Below are 18,618 nucleotides of genomic sequence, written 5' to 3'. Positions count from 1 at the left end.
TGATTATAAACTAAAATTCTATAAATCACAAAATGTTATTATAGCTCAGGATGTCAAACCACCGTTTTCATTTTTATTGTATTTGTCTTTAAAATCTTATGTATCTTATGTCTTTTTTTAAAAGTATGATGATGAATTTAAATTTATCTGTCTGCAGTTCCATGAAAATATGATATGAACCCAACCAGTTCCATGCACAATAAAGAGAGGTGAAGTGGTAGAAGAGGTAGGGAGTCTCAGTGAACAACAAAGTTAAGAGATTCTTATTATGCAAACAATAAAAGCAAGCAAATAACATTTAGAACTAATGTTTCTGAAAGTGAGTTCACAGCCACAAAGCCAGTCATCAATGCAGCCTCGTTGCTGTGGACTCACTTTCAAGAACTTTAGTTCCAAATGTTATTTGCTTACTTATAATTGTTTGTATGATTTGTTCATTTTTGCACATTGGATGTTTGACAGTCTTCATTTTTAATGGCTTCTATTTGGTTTCTTTGTTTTGCGGCGGTCTGCAAGGAGATGAATCTCAAGGTTGTATAGTATATTGTACAGTATACATTCTTTGATAATAAATATACTTTTGTGGCGACGCTCATTCTACGCAGGCGAACCGGCTCACAAAATGGTGTGCGCGTCGGCAGAGAGGCCAGCCCCAAAATGGCGCTGGGCCTTCTTCTTCACTAGCAAGGGGAGAAAGCCCACGCGCGGGAAGAGACTTTTGTAATGCACATCTGACGTCATTTCCGACTGGAGAGGGCAGGAACGGAACTGCGTAAAAGCCAGTGCCGCGAAGTTTGAATAAACTAGTCTCGAGTGCAACTTACAGACTGTGTGTCGTTATTTCTAGCTCTGTGTGTAGCACATCGCTACATTGGTGACCCTGACAGCCTGAACGGGATGTGGACCAAAGATGATCAACTCTTCATCTGTTCACGCAGTTTCACTAAAACTACCAACTTTCTGGAAGCTGCGACCACGCGTGTGGTTTGACCAAGCAGAAGCCCAGTTCCAGATCTGGCAGATATCTTCTGATTCCACGCGTTACTATTACGTGGTGAGCTCCCTTGACCAGGAGATAACCGCCCAGGTTGAGGATTTCATACAGTCACCCCCGGAAGAAGGCAAATATGCAGCATTCAAAGCGCTGCTCACAGGGACCTTTGGCCTCTCACGGCATGAGCGAGGTGCCCGCTTGCAGCACCTGGATGGTTTGGGATACAGGCCGCCGTCAGCATTAATGAACGAGATGCTGGCCCTGGCTGAAGGCCACAAGCCTTTGCCTCATGTTTGAGCAGGTATTCCTAGAGCAACTGCCTGAGGACATACATCTGTTGCTGGCCAATGCAAATTTCAGTGACCTCCCCGGAAGGTGGCGGCCTGGGCAGATGTGCTGTGGAAAGCCAAGAGGAAGAGCAGGACATCGGACAGATTACCAAGCCACACGCCCAACAGCAGGCCAGACCAGGCCTGGCAATGGAGCACACACAACCCAGAGGCAGGAGTGAGGAGGCCAATGGTGTTTCAATAGACAATAGACAATAGGTGCAGGAGTAGGCCATTCGGCCCTTCGAGCCAGCACCGCCATTCACTGTGATCACGGCTGATCATCCACAATCAGTATCCAGTATCAATAGCCTTCTCCCCATAACCCTTGATTCCGCTATCTTTAAGAGCTCTATCCATCTCTTTCTTGAAAGCATCCAGAGACTTGGCCTCCACAGCCTTCTGGGGCAGAGCATTCCGTATATCCACCACTCTCTGGGTGAAAAAGTTTTTCCTCAACTCCGTTCTAAATGGCCTACCCCTAATTCTTAAACTGTGGCCTCTGGTTCTGGACTCACCCATCAACGGGAACATGCTTCCTGCCTGCAGCGTGTCCAATCCCTTAATAATCTTATATATTACAATAAGATCCCCTCTCAGCCTTCTAAATTCCAGAGTATACAAGCACAGTCGCTCCAATCTTTCGGCATATGACAGTCCCGCCATCCCGGGAATTAACCTTGTGAACCTACGCTGCACTCCCTCAATAGCAAGAATGTCCTTCCTCAAATTTGGAGACCAAAACTGCACACAGTACTCCAGGTGTGGTCTCTACCACCAGCAGTGCGGCACAGAAGGCCGCTATTTTCACCCGCCCTGCAAGTTCCTGGGAAACGCCAGGGCCAGCTGCCGCTAATGGCTACAGCGGCTGGCCACCAGGACAGCCTCTTGTACATCTGGGACAAACAGGCGGGACGCCGCTTCTTGGTCAACACCAGAGTGCAGATCAGCGTCTTACCCCCAACGGGGTACGACACCCGCAACAGGGAGCCAGGACCCACCCTGAGGGCCGCAAACGGCAGCACGATTCGGACCTACAGCACCCGCACAGTGCAGCTGCAGTTTGGTGCCAGCTGGTTCACGTGGGACTTCACACTGACCGCCGTGGCCCAACCACTCCTGGGGACGGACTTCTTGCGAGCTCACGGCCTGCTGGTCGACTTGCAAGGGAAAAGATTGGTCCATGTCAAGACTTTCCAGACATTCTCCCTGGGTAAAGCCAAGTTGCCGGCCCCACACCTGGACTCCATCACCCTGTCTGACAACGAATTCACCAGAATCCTGGTGGACTTTCCATCGGTTCTAGCACTGCAGTTCACAGTAGCCATGCCCAGACACGGAGTACAGCACCACAATCCGACCCAGGGACCACCCCTCCACACCCGTGCATGAAGGCTCCTCCCGGACAACCTCCGCCTGGCGAAGGAGGAGTTCAAGAGGATGGAGGAATTGGGGATGGTACGGCGGTCTGACAGCTCATGGGCCTCCCCCCTGCACATGGTGCCCAAAGCAGCCGGAGGCTGGAGACCATGCGGCGACTATCTCAGGCTGAACGAGGCTACAACTCCAGACCGCTACCCCGTGCTGCACATACAGGAATTTGCAGCAAACCTGCACAGGGCAAGCATCTTTTCCAAAGTAGACCTCGTCCGGGGTTACCATCAAATCCCAATACACCCTGAAGACATCCCCAAGACAGCATTCATCAGCCCGTTCAACCTGTTCGAATTCCTCTGAATGCCGTTCGGCCTGAAGAATGCCGCACAGAAGTTCCGGCGGCTAATGGATGCGGTTGGATGCCACCTGGACTTTGTGTTCATCCATTTGGACGACATCCTCATAGCCAGCAATAGTCACCAGGAGTGTCTGTCCCACCTCCGCCAGCTCTTCTCCCGCCTGAGTGATTTCGGCCTCACGATCAACCTGACCAAATGTCAGTTCAGACTCGACACCATCGACTTCCTTAGCCACAGGATTACCAAAAACGGGGCAACACCTCTACCCACCAAGATAGACACGATCCGCCATTTTGCCTGGCCCAACACAGTCAAAGGCCTGCAGGAGTTCGTTGGTATAGTAAACTTCTACCACTGCTTCCTCCCCTCAGCAGCCCATATCATGTGCCCTTTGTTCAGCCTGAGGTCGGTTAGAGACAAGGACATTATTTGGGACGAAGAGGCCGTGGCCGCTTTCGTTAAAGCCGAGGAAGCCTTAGCAGATGACGTGATGCTGGTGCACCCCAGAACGGACCTTCCAACCTCCCTCACAGTGGACGCATCCAACACAGCAGTCGGTGGGGTGCTTGAGCAACTCATCGAGGGGCGCTGGCAACCCCTGGCATTCTTCAGCAGGCACCTATGGCCACCCGAACTCAAGTACAGTGCCTTCGACCGGGAGCTGTTGGCACTATATCTGGCAATCTGGCATTTCAGGTACTTCTTAGAAGGCAGGCCGTACACCGTGTTCACGGACCACAAACCGTTGATCTTCGAGTCTATGAAGGTGTCCGATCCCTGGTCAGCCCGCCAGCAGTGACATCTGTCTTACATCTCCGAGTACACGACGGACATCCAGCATGTCTCAGGAAAGGACAACGTCGTGGCGGACACACCCTCCAGACCAGCTATCCAGGCCCTGTCCCGGGGGTGGACTATGCAGCACTGGCGGAGGCGCAGCAGGCAGACGACAAGATGCCCAGCTACAGGACCGCAGTCTCGGGTTTACAGCTGCAAGACTTCCTCGTAGACCCAGGTGAAAGGACCTTCCTGTGTGATGTGCCTACTGCCCAACTTCACCCTATCGGCCCGGCAGCCTGGTGGTGGTGAGTTTTCGACTCCACACACGGCTTGGCGCACCCACCTATCAGGACAATATTCCGGATGGTCTCCAGCAAGTTCGTGTAGCATGGACTTCGCAAACAGATCAGTGAATGGGCCAAAATGTGCACGCAAAGCCAAACAGCCAAGGTGCCAAACCCACCCACCGGAGGTTCGACCACATTCATGTGGATATCGTGGGGCCCCTGCCAGTGTCGCGAGGAGCGTGGTACCTCCTAACTATGGTAGACCGGTTCACCAGATGGCCAGAGGCGGTCCCGCTCACTGACACCACCGCCAATTCCTGCGCCTGAGCGCTGATTGCTACCTGGGTAGCACGCTTCGGGATACCGGCCCATATTACCTCCGACAGAGGCGCCCAGTTCACCTCCAGCCTGTGGTCGGCTGTGGCCAGCCTGTTGGGAGCACAGCTACACCACACAACTGCCACCACCCAGAGTCGAACGGACTAATGGAATGCTTCCACCGTCACTTAAAGTCAGCTCTCATGGCCCGCCTGAAAGCGCCTAACTGGGTGGACGAGCTTCGCTGGGTCCTGCTTGGAATCCGCACAGCACCCAAAGAGGATCTGCACACCTCGTCGGCCGAGCTGGTATAAGGCACACCCCTGGTTGTCCCAGGAGAGTTCGTACCAGCCCCAGGGGGCAAGAGGAAGAACCCGCAGCAGTCCTGGACAGACTACATGAAATGCTTGGCAAGCTGGCCCCCGTACCGACTTCACAGCATGGACAGATCCCAACCTGCATACCCAAAGACCTGCAGAATTGTAAGTTTGTATTTGTACGAAGGGGCGCACACCGGGCACCGCCACAGCGGCCATACAAGAGGCTATTCAAGGTGATCAGGAACAATGGGTCAACGTATGTTCTGGACATTGGGGGGAAAGAGGAGGTTTTCACGTGGACCGGCTCAAACCAGCCCATGTGGACGGTGCAGCTGGTCGAGGTTCAGGCACTGTGGCGCAGAGGCAGATCGCCCAAACAGAGAGTGGTCCAGACTGTGGACATTGGGGGGTGTATTGCTGGTTCTGTGGAGAGGAGGTTATGTGGTGACCCACTCTCTACGCAGGCGAACCGGCTCACAAAATGGTGTGCGCTTCGGCAGAGAGGCCAGCCCCAAAATGGCGCTGGGCCTTCTTCTTCACCAGCAAGGAGAGAAAGCCCGCGTGCGGGAAGAGACTTTTGTGATGCACTGCGTAAAAGCCAGTGCCGCGAAGTTTGAATAAACTAGTCTCGAGTGCAACTTACAGACTGCGTGTCGTTATTTCTAGCTCTGTGTGTAGCACATCGCTACACTTTGAACTTTGAAATTGCAAGAGAGCAGAAATCAGATTCTCTAACACATCAGAAATTCCAACTGAACAAAGGTTAAGCAATGAAGAGAAGGTATAACAATATAGCCACTGCAAGTTACAATATACAGCCATTATTGAGCCCATGCAAAAAAAGGATAATTCTTGTGTATTTTAAACTGAAAAGCTACAGCTGACAGCATTACTTCTGAATCTGCCTGTCTCCTGCAAAGAGAGAAATAATGATTTACTTTATGCATCTTTTTCTGAAGAATGCAATCATCGTTTGTTTTATTGTGCTTGTCATGTCTCAGCCTATGTTAGCACTCATATGTACATCAAGTTATCAAGTGCAAAGTCCTGTCAGTGACCAATTATATTTAAAGGGGAGCACTGCTGGGATACAGAGGGTGTTCTTCCTGACCAGTAAAATTGTGGCTCTTGGAAGGCAGTGGGAGATCTTTAGATAAGGTTCTCAACAATTTAACGTGCCCTTTTGATTGATGCTAGATTTGTAGGAATAAATTTACCCCTATGATATTCTGATGGAAATAGAGCCCTGAGAAAAGTGAGAAAATGGTGATAAACACAGACCTGCCATTTTCCGACTGCAAATGATGAACCTTAACCCGCAGTTAAGTTGCATAAGGACTGATGTGCATTTGTGTTGAAGCAATGGGGTGATGTCAGCAGCATGATGAGTGTCTCCTCCCAACCTGTCTGTCTTTGTCATTTCCCCTCCACTGTTAATTAGAATTATTTACTGGCTCAATGTGAGATCTTGTCCTTCTTTACACATCCAAGAGAAACAGAACTGCTTACAAAGTTAAGTCCAGGCAGATGCAGCAAGGAGCATTGTTCAAACAATGCCAGGGGGCTGCTGTCATTCAGCAGAGTCAGAGAGATGGAAGATTAAACACGACTCTGTACTTGTGGGCCGCGTTCCATTGTGGAGAAAATAATGTTCAATAACAATGACTCAAGGCATCGGCCTCAGTTCAGACTCAGGGGTCCCTCTATCTCAGTGAGTATCTAACATACTTCTTGTGATATTCTCAGCAGTACTTGTCCATGTTAAACCTTTCAGAGCAAGTGCCTATGATGAGGTAGATTTTATGAAAGAAAACCCTGAGTTTCTTTTTAGTAATGGCCTGAAAAAGCTTGTTTGAGAATGTCACTCCTTCCTTTATGTAAGAGAATCAAAAAGAGCTAATTTTATAATGAATGAGATAAAACAGAAAATGCTGTATATGCTTAGCCTATTCTGGCATTAGGCCTTCCGTCTGTAACATTTACCATGTTTCTCTTTCCACAGTTGCTGCTTGACCTGTTGTGTCTTCTCAGCGTATTCGGTTTTACATTTTTCTGTAGTTTTCATTTTCATTGTCAGAATGCTGTTGCTGCATGTCAGTTTGGCTTTCAAAACTTGTCCTACAGACCTTGGTGAACAAACTCCTACTCCTCGGCCTGAATGTTAGACTTCCTAGTCAACAGATTTCAGATAGTCAGGATCCACAAGCATTCCTCCCTCTCCATCATACTCAGCTTGGGTGCCCCCCGCCCCAGTGCGTGTGCTGAGTCCATTGGTGTACACTCTGTTCACATGTGACTGCACAGCCAACACCTGAGTAATGACATTGTCAAGTTTACCAATGATACAACAGCAGTAGGGTTTATCACTAACAGAAATGAGACAGCCTACAGAAAAGAGGTGGAAGAATTCAGGGGCTAGTGGTAGGCAAATAGCCTCTTCTTCATGTCAACGAGTCAGGGGAGATGGATAGCAACTTCAGGATAACTTGCACAGCTCACATGCCTCTTACACTGGTGGCACAGCAGTGGAAACTGTAAGCAATTTCATACTTCTGGGAGTGGACGAGTATCATAACCTCTCATAGTCCCAGAACATATTCTACACAATCAGGAAAGCTCACCAATGCCTCTACTGAAGAAAGCTGGACAATGCACGGCTATACTCACTTCAGATACGTAGTAGAGAGTCATCCTAACTTGCTACGTCACTGCATGATATGGAAACTGCAGTGTGGCAGCCGGGGAGGCTCTGCAATAGCTAGTCAAAACTTCCCAGGGTATCACTTTCAACAGCCTATTCACCATCAAGGACATATGTACAGAAAGGTGCCAGGAAAGGACCAGTAACATCAAGAGGAATCCCACCCACCCAGCTCAGGAACTGCTGGTCTCACTCCCATCAGGGAGGATGCTATGTAGCATCCATACTAGGACAACCAGCCTCAGGAACAGGTATTTTCCACAAGCAGTGAGGCTGATCAACACCTCCACCCACTAACCTACTCCTCCACACCCCAATCACCACTACTTTATCATTTTCTTTCAATCACCTTATGTACAGACACTTCTGTGCCTGGTGTCAATTTATGGACATACAATAATTCTATACATATAAGCTATCTTATATAATTATATTTATATTTATTGTGTTATTTACCTTATTATTTTCTTTTTTGTGCCGCATTGGCACAAGTGTAGCAATTCTTTCAGCAACACACATCAAAGTTGTCGGTGAACGCAGCAGGCCAGGCAGCATCTCTAGGAAGTGGTACAGTCGACGTTTCAGGCCGAGACCCTTCGTCAGCAAGTATTTCATTTTCCTTTGCAGTTGTGTACTGGAAATTACATTAAACAATCTTGAATTTTACTCAGATTTGGTTCAATTCAAATAAAGTTACTTCTTTTAACTACAGCTTCTGAAAAAAGACAATCAAATTTATAGCATTTTCCTTGACACCATTTTGTATTATTTTGCCTTTCAACTATTCACTTTACTTAGCAAGTGATGAGAAACTGGACTTCATAAGGTTTGAATAAGTAGCTGAGGTCATTGGCTTTTTAGGAGAAGACGGGTAAATGTGTAAGGGAGAAAGTAAAAATAGGGTATGTCGATTAGGTGAAATGAAATAAGGAGAATTGGATTTCCTGTGGAGAACATCCAATATGGGTCAGTGTATGCAATAGGATATTTCAAATATTGCAAGTTTATTTCTAATCTAAGGGATTAATGTATTACTTCTCAATCTTGGTACTATCTTCAAACCAAATGCCAAAAGTAACACAAGTGGTGCATGGCACAAGTGTCTTTACAGATTGCTGAGGGGAATGCTACCTCTCCAATAGCTTATCTTTACCTCGCTTTGGAGCACAACCCCAAGGGGCGATGAGAATATCTCCCCTATGCATTATCATTGTTGTCCTGAACTTTATTAACATTATTTGCTTATTTATTTGATGATAAGGTATGGATACCAAAGGGAAGAATAGAATCCATTATTGCCCCTAAACTTAGAAGGTATTCAAGGAGACATCAATATTGATGAAGAAGTTCATATGTAATCCAGATGAATAAGAATAGCAGATTCATGACTTGAAGAATAGTGTTGAAACAGAAAGGTTTTTACAAAAATATTTTTACAGTTAATGTTAATGAGACATTTTTAAGTAACTTGGATTTACTTAATCATTGGATTTTAAATTCCTCAGCTTCCTAAGGTGAATTCAATACAGTTTTCATGTTCAATGATATACAATTCTCATTGCTCGTCCTGTAACTTAACCACCACTCTCCCATACCTTCATGATATCTTCTCCTCATATGACCACCCTCATAATACATTAAAAAATCCATTGTATCTCCACTACCAACTAAGCAATCATGATCAGTAAGGCCATTTCTGTCCCACTAGACATATTTCTTCTGCTTTTCCCTTTTCCATGGTTCTTCGACATTAACCAATGCTAAGCCTGTCTCACTGTGGGATTATTGATTTCTAGTATTCTGTTCCTGTGTAACTTGCTCTTCACTGTATACAAACAACACAACTTACACTTCTAACCCTTGCCAGCATGCCATTAGGCCTAACAGTCGCAAATGAACCCTTCCCTGCTCATCACTATTCTGACACAGCTGTCTAAACTCGCATGGAAAAGTCTACCTTTAACAACATTCACTTCTTCCAGAAATAATCCTTCATTGATCTCAAGCTTGTTGGCTGATTCTGAGGTTCAGTCTCTATGCCACAATTCTTTCCATCTGAGGCCTTTTCTCTGACACTTCTGAGGCTCTTACCTTGAGTGTTAATGATGGTACTCTCTGTTCTCCATCAAAATGTAAAGATCTTTTATTTAACTATTTCCTTGATCGCCAATTATCCTTTCTTAATTATCATCCCCCTTTAACCAGTAGAAGCAAGGTCACTGACATTTCAGGATGTGACGAGACACATTGATGAAGGTAGAGCAGTGGATGTAGTGTATATGGATTTCAGCAAGGCATTTGAAAAGGTACCCCATGCAAGGCTTATTGAGAAAGTAAGGAGGATTTGTGGATCCTGAACTGGCTTGCCCACAGAAGTCAAATAGTGGTTGTAGACGGGTCATATTCTGCATGGAGGTCAGTCACCAGAGGTATGCCTCAGGGATCTGTTCTGGAACCCCTACTCCTTATGATTTTTATAAATGACCTGAATGAGGAAGTGGAGGGATGGGTTAGTAAATTTGCTGATGAGACAATTGATAGGATGCAAAACTGGGCTGAGAAGTGGCAGATAGAATTCAATCCAGATAAGTATGAAGTGGTTCATTTTGGTAGGTCAAATATGATGGCAGAATATAGTATTAATGGTAAGACTCTTGGCAGTGTGGAGAATCAGAGGGAACTTGGGGTCTGGGTCCATAGAACGCAAAGCTGCTGCGCAGGTTGACTCTGTGGTTAAGAAGGCATACGGTGCATTCATCAATTGTGGGATTGAGTTTAAGAGCCGAGAGGTAATGTTGCAGCTATATAGGACCTGTGTTGTCCTTAAGGCATTTATTTGACTTTGTTGGGTCTATGCTTTAAATGATTGCTTGTAAGTATTTCTAGTTAAAGTTAAAGGTTGATAATTTCCTTACAGTATAACAAAGGTAAATTCATTGTCTACGGTATATCGCGGCATCTGATGACGTCACCTCCGGTTTCGCCGCGACTTGTGTTTAACTCCGGTTTGGAGAAGGTGTAAAGGCAGGTGCCATGCAAGCAGCATGATCGTGAAGAGCTCTGTGTCTACCCACAAAGAAACATTATAGAAGCAAGGCCGTAAGTTCTTATGAAAGTATTTGAAGTAAAAATATTAACGTGGTTTTTGTTAAGGAAGCTGCGGTTGGGGCGGTGCGCATGTTGGCTTTTCAATTTCAAACGCAGAGTGGGCTCGAGCCTGATGGCGGTTTGACGGGACCCCCTCACCCGCTACTCGGGGCGGCTGGAGTCACTCGCTAAAAGAAGAGAACGCGTGTGGTCTCCAGACTGAAACAGACGCTGTATATGTTTGTATTTTTTTATCAACAGTTTTCACCATACGATGTTAATGTTGAAGAGTGCACAGTAAATGGTCAACCTTACTACGACTCTATCTTCATTGGCTCCGGATTAACTTGGTGTTTAGTCAGAGTTTCAACACACTGCGCGAGAACACTACAGTAAAAAGGCAGAATCATTCGGTGTTTCGACAAGTGGTACGATGGCTTCGCGATCAAGCATCAAGTATCTTGCACTCAGCGCCAAGAGCAGTAGGACATCGACAAGTGTGGCTGCCCTCGTAAGAGCTAAAGCAGAAGCCGCCAAGGTGCAAGCGTCATCTGCTAACCAAGAAGCAAAACTGAAAATGGAAAAAGCTGCCAGAGAAGCGGAAAACCAGAAGGAAAAGGCAAGGATAGATACAGAGTTAGAAGTGCTGACGCTACAACGAGAAGCTGATGCGGCGGCGGTGGAAGCACAAGTGTTGGAAAATGCTGAAGAAATGCATGTTCGAGACAAAGCAAGAAAATCTATGTCAGAAAGGGACAAATTGGGACGCACTAGCGAATTTGTCCAATCTCAAATTGACCTGCAGATTCAATCTCCCTCTCCATACTTGCCTGTTGAAGTCCCATCTCATGTGAAATCACAGGGAAGCTTTATCGCATCGCGTCCACCTGGGGAAGACAACTCACAATTGCAACCTTGTCACAAATTCAAGTATGAAAGGGCTGACTACAATACTTCCTGACACCAAACTTACCAGATCCGGCGAGATCAGAGACAAAGGCTGAAGTCAGAACATCAAATCGGTCAAATCCTATTATGACCGTAAACACTCAGTCATATGTTCCCCAACATATTCTTCCAGCTAGCACGCCACCTGCAGCAGAACCTTTGGCACAATATTTAGCGTGACAAGACCTCGTCAATTCAGGACTGTACCAGTTTGACGACAAGCCTGAAAATTACCGTGCGTGGTACTCCTCATTCACCAGTGCCACCGGCGGAGTCCAGCTCACAGCAACCCAAGAATTGGACCTTATGACCAAATGGCTGGGAAAGGAATCAAGTGAACAGGTGAAAGTCATACGCTCAGTGTACGTCAGCAACCCCAAGCTAGCCTTACACAAAGCATGGGAGAGACTTCGGGACTGCTATGCGGCCACTGAAATTATTGACAAGGCGCTATTTCAACAGCTGGATGATTTTCCTAGGGTGTCAGCCGAGAACTCGGAGATTTACTCATGGAGATTCAAGGTGCTAAAGAAGACGACTATTTAACTGGCCTGTCGTATCTGGATACTTCATGCAGAGTTGGACCAATTGTGGACAAACTTCCATTTGGGCTGCAGGAAAGATGGGTGTCTATTGGCTCGAGTACAAGGAAGAGAACAGTGGTCGATTCCCTCTGAGTATTTTAGTAGGTTTGTGTGCAAGGAGACGAAGAGGCAAAACGACCCTAGCTTCATGAATCAAGGCAACACCACAACTCACACCAAGCCAGCCAAACCCATTTCGAACAATTTTGTCATCAATAACCCCATCTCAGTGCATAAAACTGAAGTCTCTGCAATCAACAATGACCCTACCAAGAATTGTCCATTGCTCAACAAACCTCACCCCCTCAAAAAATGCAGAACATTTCGAAACAAACCCTTTGGCGAAACAAAGGCCCTTCTCAAGGAAAAAAGAATATGTTTTAAGTGCTGTTCCTCTACCTCCCACCTCGCAAAAGAGTGTACATTCCCCGTAAAGTGCTCGGAATGTAACAGCACTAATCACGATGGATCCATGCATCCCGGCCTGTCACTGCAAACTGCCAAGATTCCTCCACTCCCACAAGAGGATGGCGGGGAGGGAGAGGATCGCTTTGATACAACTATTGTCAGCTTGAGCTGCACAGAAGTTTGCGGTCCAGGTCAGTCGAGCCATTCATGCTCAAAGATCTGCCTCACTAAGGTATACCCTAAGGGAGCCAAAGACAAGGCCATCAAAACCTATGTAATTCTGGACGACCGGAGCAACCACTCACTAGTGAGACCATAGTTCTTCGAGTTGTTAAGCGTAAAGGGTAATCCATTCCCATACTACCTTAGAACTTGATCTGGCATCGGAGAAACATATGGCAGGAAGGCAGAAGCCTTCCAGCTCGAGTCGCTGGATGACAAAGTCGTCATCAGTCTCCCTCCACTCTTAGAGTGCAATGAGATCTTAAATAACCGATCCGAGATTCCGACACCAAGCACAGTGCTACACCAGCCCCATCTCCACCACATTGCCAAGCACATCCCAGAACTGGATCAAGAAGCAGAAATACTCCTGCTACTTGGAAGAGATGTTCTTAGGGGGCACAAGGTCAGGCAGCAGGTCAATGGACCACACAACGCCCCCTTTGCCCAACGTCTGGATCTGGGCTGGGTGGTGTTAGGAGAGGTGTGCCCTGGCAATGTACACAACTGACAGTTAACTAATGTGCTAGAGAGAGGCCGCCATTCAATTTCTCAGCCCTCCACAAGTGTTACGCGTATCAAGGAAGCACAACAAAGGCACGAGCATAGTAAAGTAACTGAGAAGACACTGAGACAGTCAGTCTTCGCTCAAGCTAAGCACGATAATAAACTTGCTCCATCGGTGGAAGATGCCATCTCCTTAAAAATAATGGACACAAAGGTTTTTAGAGATGAAGCGAAAAACTGGGTCACCCCACTACCGTTCAGAGAACCATGCCAGAGGTTACCAAAGAACAAAGAGCAGGCAGTCAACCGGTTCACATCTTTACAACGAACCCTGAAAAGGAAACCTGAGACCAGTTACAGAGGTTGTTCTACTTCTACCTAAAGACTGATCTAGAGACTAAAGTTCTGTACCATGTTTATAGTGACCTTACAAAGGTCAGGCGGGGAGTGTGTTGACCTTAAGGCATTTATTTGACTTTGTTGGGTCTATGCTTTAAATGATTGTTTGCAACTATTTCTAGTTAAAGTTAAAGGTTGATAATTAAGTCACAGTATAACAAAGGTAAATTCATTGTCTACGGTATATCGCGGCATGTGATGACGTCACTTCCAATTTCTCCGCGTCTTGTGTTTAACTCTGGTTCGGGAAGGTGTGAAGGTGGGTTCCATGCGAGTAGCATGATCGTGAAGAGCTCCGTGTCTACCCACAGAGAAACATTATAGAAGCAACACTGTAAGTTCCTTTGAAAGTATTTGAAGTAAAAATATTAACGCGGTTTCTGTTAAGAAAGCGGCAGTTGGGGCGGCGCGCGTGTCAGCTTTTCAATTTCAAATGGGGGATGGGCTCGAGCCCGATGGCAGTTTGACGGGACCCCCTCACCCGCTACTCGGGGTGGCTGGAGACACTCGCTAAAAGAAGAGAGCATGCGTTGTCTCCAGAATGAAAAAGACACTCTATATATTTGTATTTTTTAATCAACAGTTTTCACCATACGATGTTAATGTTGAAGAGTGCACAGTAAATGGTTAACCTTACTACGACTCTGTCTTCATTGGTTCCGGTTTAACTTGGTGTTTAGTCAGAGTTTCAACATACTGCACGAGAACACTACAGGACCCTGGTCAGACCACATTCGAAGTACTGTGCTCAATTCTGGTTGCCTCACTATAGGAAGGATGTGGAAACCATAGAAAGGGTGCAGAGGAGATTTACAAGGATGTTGCCTGGATTGGGGAAAATGCCTTATGAGAATAGGTTGAGTGAACTTGGCCTTTTCTCCTTGGAACAATGGAGGATGATAGATGACCTTATAGAGTTGTATAAGGTGATGAGAGGCATTGATTGTGTGGATAGTCAGAGGATTTTTCCAGTGCTGAAATGACTAGCACGAGACGGCACAGTTTTAAGGTGCTTGGAAATAGGTACAGAGGAGATGCCAGGGGTAAGATTTTTACACAGAAAGTTGTGAGTGCGTGGAACGGTGGTGGAGGCAGATACAATAGGGTCTTTTAAGAAACTCCTTGATAGGTACATGGAGCTTAGAAAAATAGAAGACTATGGGTAACCCTAGGTAATTTCTAAGGTCAGGTCATGTTTGGCACAGCTTTGTGAACCGAAGGCCCTGTATTGCACTGTAGGTTTTTCTATGTTCTGTGACTCCCCATGGGTAATAACTTTTCTCTCACTGCTTCCAATAGGGACTGTGTTTCTTCCGGGTTTTCCATCTCTTTTCATCTGTCCAGATGATACCATATTTTCTCTCAAAGGTTCTGAGATGTTCCTTTTGTTGTTTGAGGAACTTCTACTACTATGGAGGTACCAATGAGCAATCATACTCTAACCATGAGGTAATGTGACAGTTCTATGAAACCCTGGTTAGACCACACTTGGAATATTGTGTTCAGTTTTGGTTGTATCTTTATAGGAAGAATGTAGAAGGTTTACATAGGGTGCAGAGGAGGTATACCAGGATGCTGCTTGGATTGGAGAGCATATCTTTTAAGAACAGGTTTTGGGAGCTGGGGTTTTTCTCTCTGGAGTGAAGGAGGATGAGAGTGGACTTGATAGAGTTGTCCAAGATGATAAGAGATATAGATCTAGTGGACAGCCAGAGGCTTCTTCCCAGGGTGGATATGACTAGTATGAATGGGCACAACTTTAAGGAAAGTGGAAGAAAATATAGAGGAATGTCAGAGGTAAGTTTTTTTTTACACGGAGAATGGTAGGTGAGTGAACTGCCCTGCCGGAGGTAGTGGTTGAGGCAGATACATTAGGAACATTTAAGAGACTCTAAGATAGGCACATGGATAATAGATGATTTAATCTGTGGATCTCAGGGGAATGCGAATGCTCTGTTTGGTTGCGCAAGAACAGTGATGATGGCTTTTCTTCTGCCTTCAGACCAACTTCCAAGTTTAACAATGTGAGTGTAGCTCATTTATTCAAGACTTGGTCAAAAATACAACAGAATTCTGACGGGAAAATTTCAATTTGTTTAAAGTTTTGAGGCTCCACCTACTTTTGGCAAGTATTTTTTCTGCCTACAAAACTCTACAGGTTAAAATATGAAATGTTTGGAGTATGTGTAATAAAGTAGCCTGAAGGAACTGAGTAGGTCAGTCAGCATCTGCGGAGGCAAAGGGATAGTTGGCATTTCAGGTCAAGATATTACTTGTAGTTCTGCTGTGTACCTTCAGCAGCTTGCTTTTTTTTTGCTCCTGATTCCAGAATCTACAGTCAATTGCATGTGTAATAATATAGATGTTAATTTTTTAATGTTCACCTATTTAGTCTTTTCATAGTGTTTAGGGTCAAAATCAAGCCCTTTAACTTCCCTTTCCTTTTGCTGACTGGTTTTGTGAATGGTTGCATATTTCCTGCTTGTGTTATGTATATATTTCCAGCCTGACACTACCTGTCTAATTTACAATCACTATTTGTATTTTAAATGCACACATGAATACATATTTACAAGAAGTTTGAATTTAATGGCAAGTTGATGATAACATTACTGAGAAACTCTTCCATAAGTGTAATTTGAGTATGTTATTTATTGCTCTTCAATGTGCATAAAATAGTGATTCATCTTTCATGAGATTATGGAAAGTCAAATAATTCTAGCTTAGAGCCTGAGATGGTGTCAGAAAACAGTCTAAATTGGATAGAAAGGCTTCATTTTTTAAATTAATTCCCCAATTACGCAATCTATTAGAGAAGAAAATGGGCAAAGGCATCCACGTGTCTTAGTCCCTGAGTCCCTTAGGCACATGAATGAAAATAAAACAAAGGGGTACATGGGAGGAAAGTTTTAGATGGATCCGGGAGTAAGTTAAAAGGTCAGCTCAATAATATGGGCCAAAGGGCCTGTACTCTGCTGTACAGTTCTATGTTTGTAAAGATAAAGTTAGCTCTTCCAAAGCAGGCTGTCCTTTCTGAGCCAGTTGTTGAGGGTCTATCACAGATAAGGCAGAAGGTGCTTGAAAGACAAGGTTCTGCATGGAAGGTTGGGCAAGGAATGCGAAACCCAATAGTATGAATGGCAGTGATGCTTCACTACCCGACGAATTCAATGCCTTCTATGCATGCTTTGAAAGGGGGAAAAGAACCACAGCTGTGAAGTTCCCTGCTGCACCTGATGACCTTATGGTCTCTGTCTCAGAGGCCGATGTTAGATTGTCTTTAAAGGGAGTGAAACCTCGCAAGGCAGAAGGGCCCGATGGAGTACCTGAGAAGGCTCTGAAAACCTTTGCCAACTAACTAGCCGGAGTATTCAAGGACATTTTCAACCTCTCACTGCTATGGGCAGAAGTTCCTACTTGCTTCAAAAAGGCACAATTATACCTGTGCCAAAGAAGAATAATGTGGCTGCCTTAACAACTATTGCCTGGTAGCACTCACATGATAGTGATGAAATGCTTTGAGAGGTTGGTTATGACTAAACTGAACTCATCCCTCAGCAAGGACCTGGACCCATTGCAATTTGCCTATCACCACAATAGGTCAATGGCAGCAATCTCCATGGCTCTTCACACGGCTTTAGACCACCTAGACAACACAAACACCTACATCAGGACGTTGTTCATCGACTATAGCTCAGCATTTAATACCACCATTCCCACAATCCTGATTGAGAAGTTGCAGAATCTGGGCCTCTGTACCTTCCCCTGTAATTGGATCCTCGACTTCCTAACCAGAAGACCACAGTCTGTGATGATTGGTGATAACATATCCTCTTGGTCGACGATCAACACTGGCGCACCGCAGGGGTGTGTGCTTAGCCCACCGTTCTACTCTCTGTATGCAGGTGACTGTGTGGCTAGGCGTAGGTCAAATACCATCTACAAATTTGCTGACGATACAACCATTGTTGGTAGACTCTCAGGTGGTGACAAGAGGGCGTACAGGAGTGAGATATGCTAACTAGTGGAATGGTGCCGCAGCAACAACCTGGCACTCAACGTCAGTAAGACGAAAGAGCTGATTGTAGACTTTGGGAAGAGTAAGACGAAGAAACACATACCAATCCTCATAGAGGGATCAGAAGTGGAGAGGGTGAGCAGCTTCATGTTCCTGGGTGTCAAGATATCTGAGGATCTAATCTGGTCCCAACATAGTGATAAAGTTATAAAGAAGGCAAGACAACAGCTATACTTTACTAGGAGTTTGAAGAGATTTGGCATGTCAACAAATACACTCAAAAACTTCTATAATTGTACCGTGGAGAGCATTCTGACAGGCTGCATCACTGTCTGGTATGGAGGGGCTACTGCACAGGACTGAAAGAAGCTGCAGAAGGTTATAAATCTAGTCAGCTCCATCTTGGGCACTAGCCTACAAAGTACCCAGGACATCTTTAGGAAGGTGTGACACAGAAAGGCAGCGTCCATTATTAAGGACCTCCAGCACCCAAGACATGCACTTTTCTCACTGTTACCATCAGGTAGGAGATACAGAATCCTGAAGGCACACACTCAGTGATTCAAGACAGCTTCTTCCCCTCTGCCATCCGATTCCTAAATGGTCTTTGAAGCTGTGGACACTACCTCACTTCTTTAATATACAGTTATTTCCGTTTTGCACATTTTTAGTAACCTATTCAATATACATAATTTATTTACTTGTTTATTTATTATTATGTTTTATTTTATTTTTTTTTCTCTCTCTGCTAGATTATGTATTGCATTGTACTGCTGCTGCTAAGTTAACAAATTTCACGTCAGATGCTGGTGATAATAAACCTGATTCTGATTCTGATGCTGAGTTGTTAGGCCTTCAGGATGGGGTAGTAAATTGGATTCGACATCGGTTCATGGAAGAATCCAACGAGTGGTAGTAGATGGTTGCCTCTCTGACAGGAGGCCTGTGACGAGTGGCATGCTGTATGGATTTGTGCTGGC

This window comes from Mobula hypostoma, chromosome 4, assembly GCF_963921235.1.
Source record: "Mobula hypostoma chromosome 4, sMobHyp1.1, whole genome shotgun sequence".
Taxonomy (NCBI): domain Eukaryota; kingdom Metazoa; phylum Chordata; class Chondrichthyes; order Myliobatiformes; family Myliobatidae; genus Mobula; species Mobula hypostoma.
Note: the sequence above shows the minus strand (reverse complement) of the source record.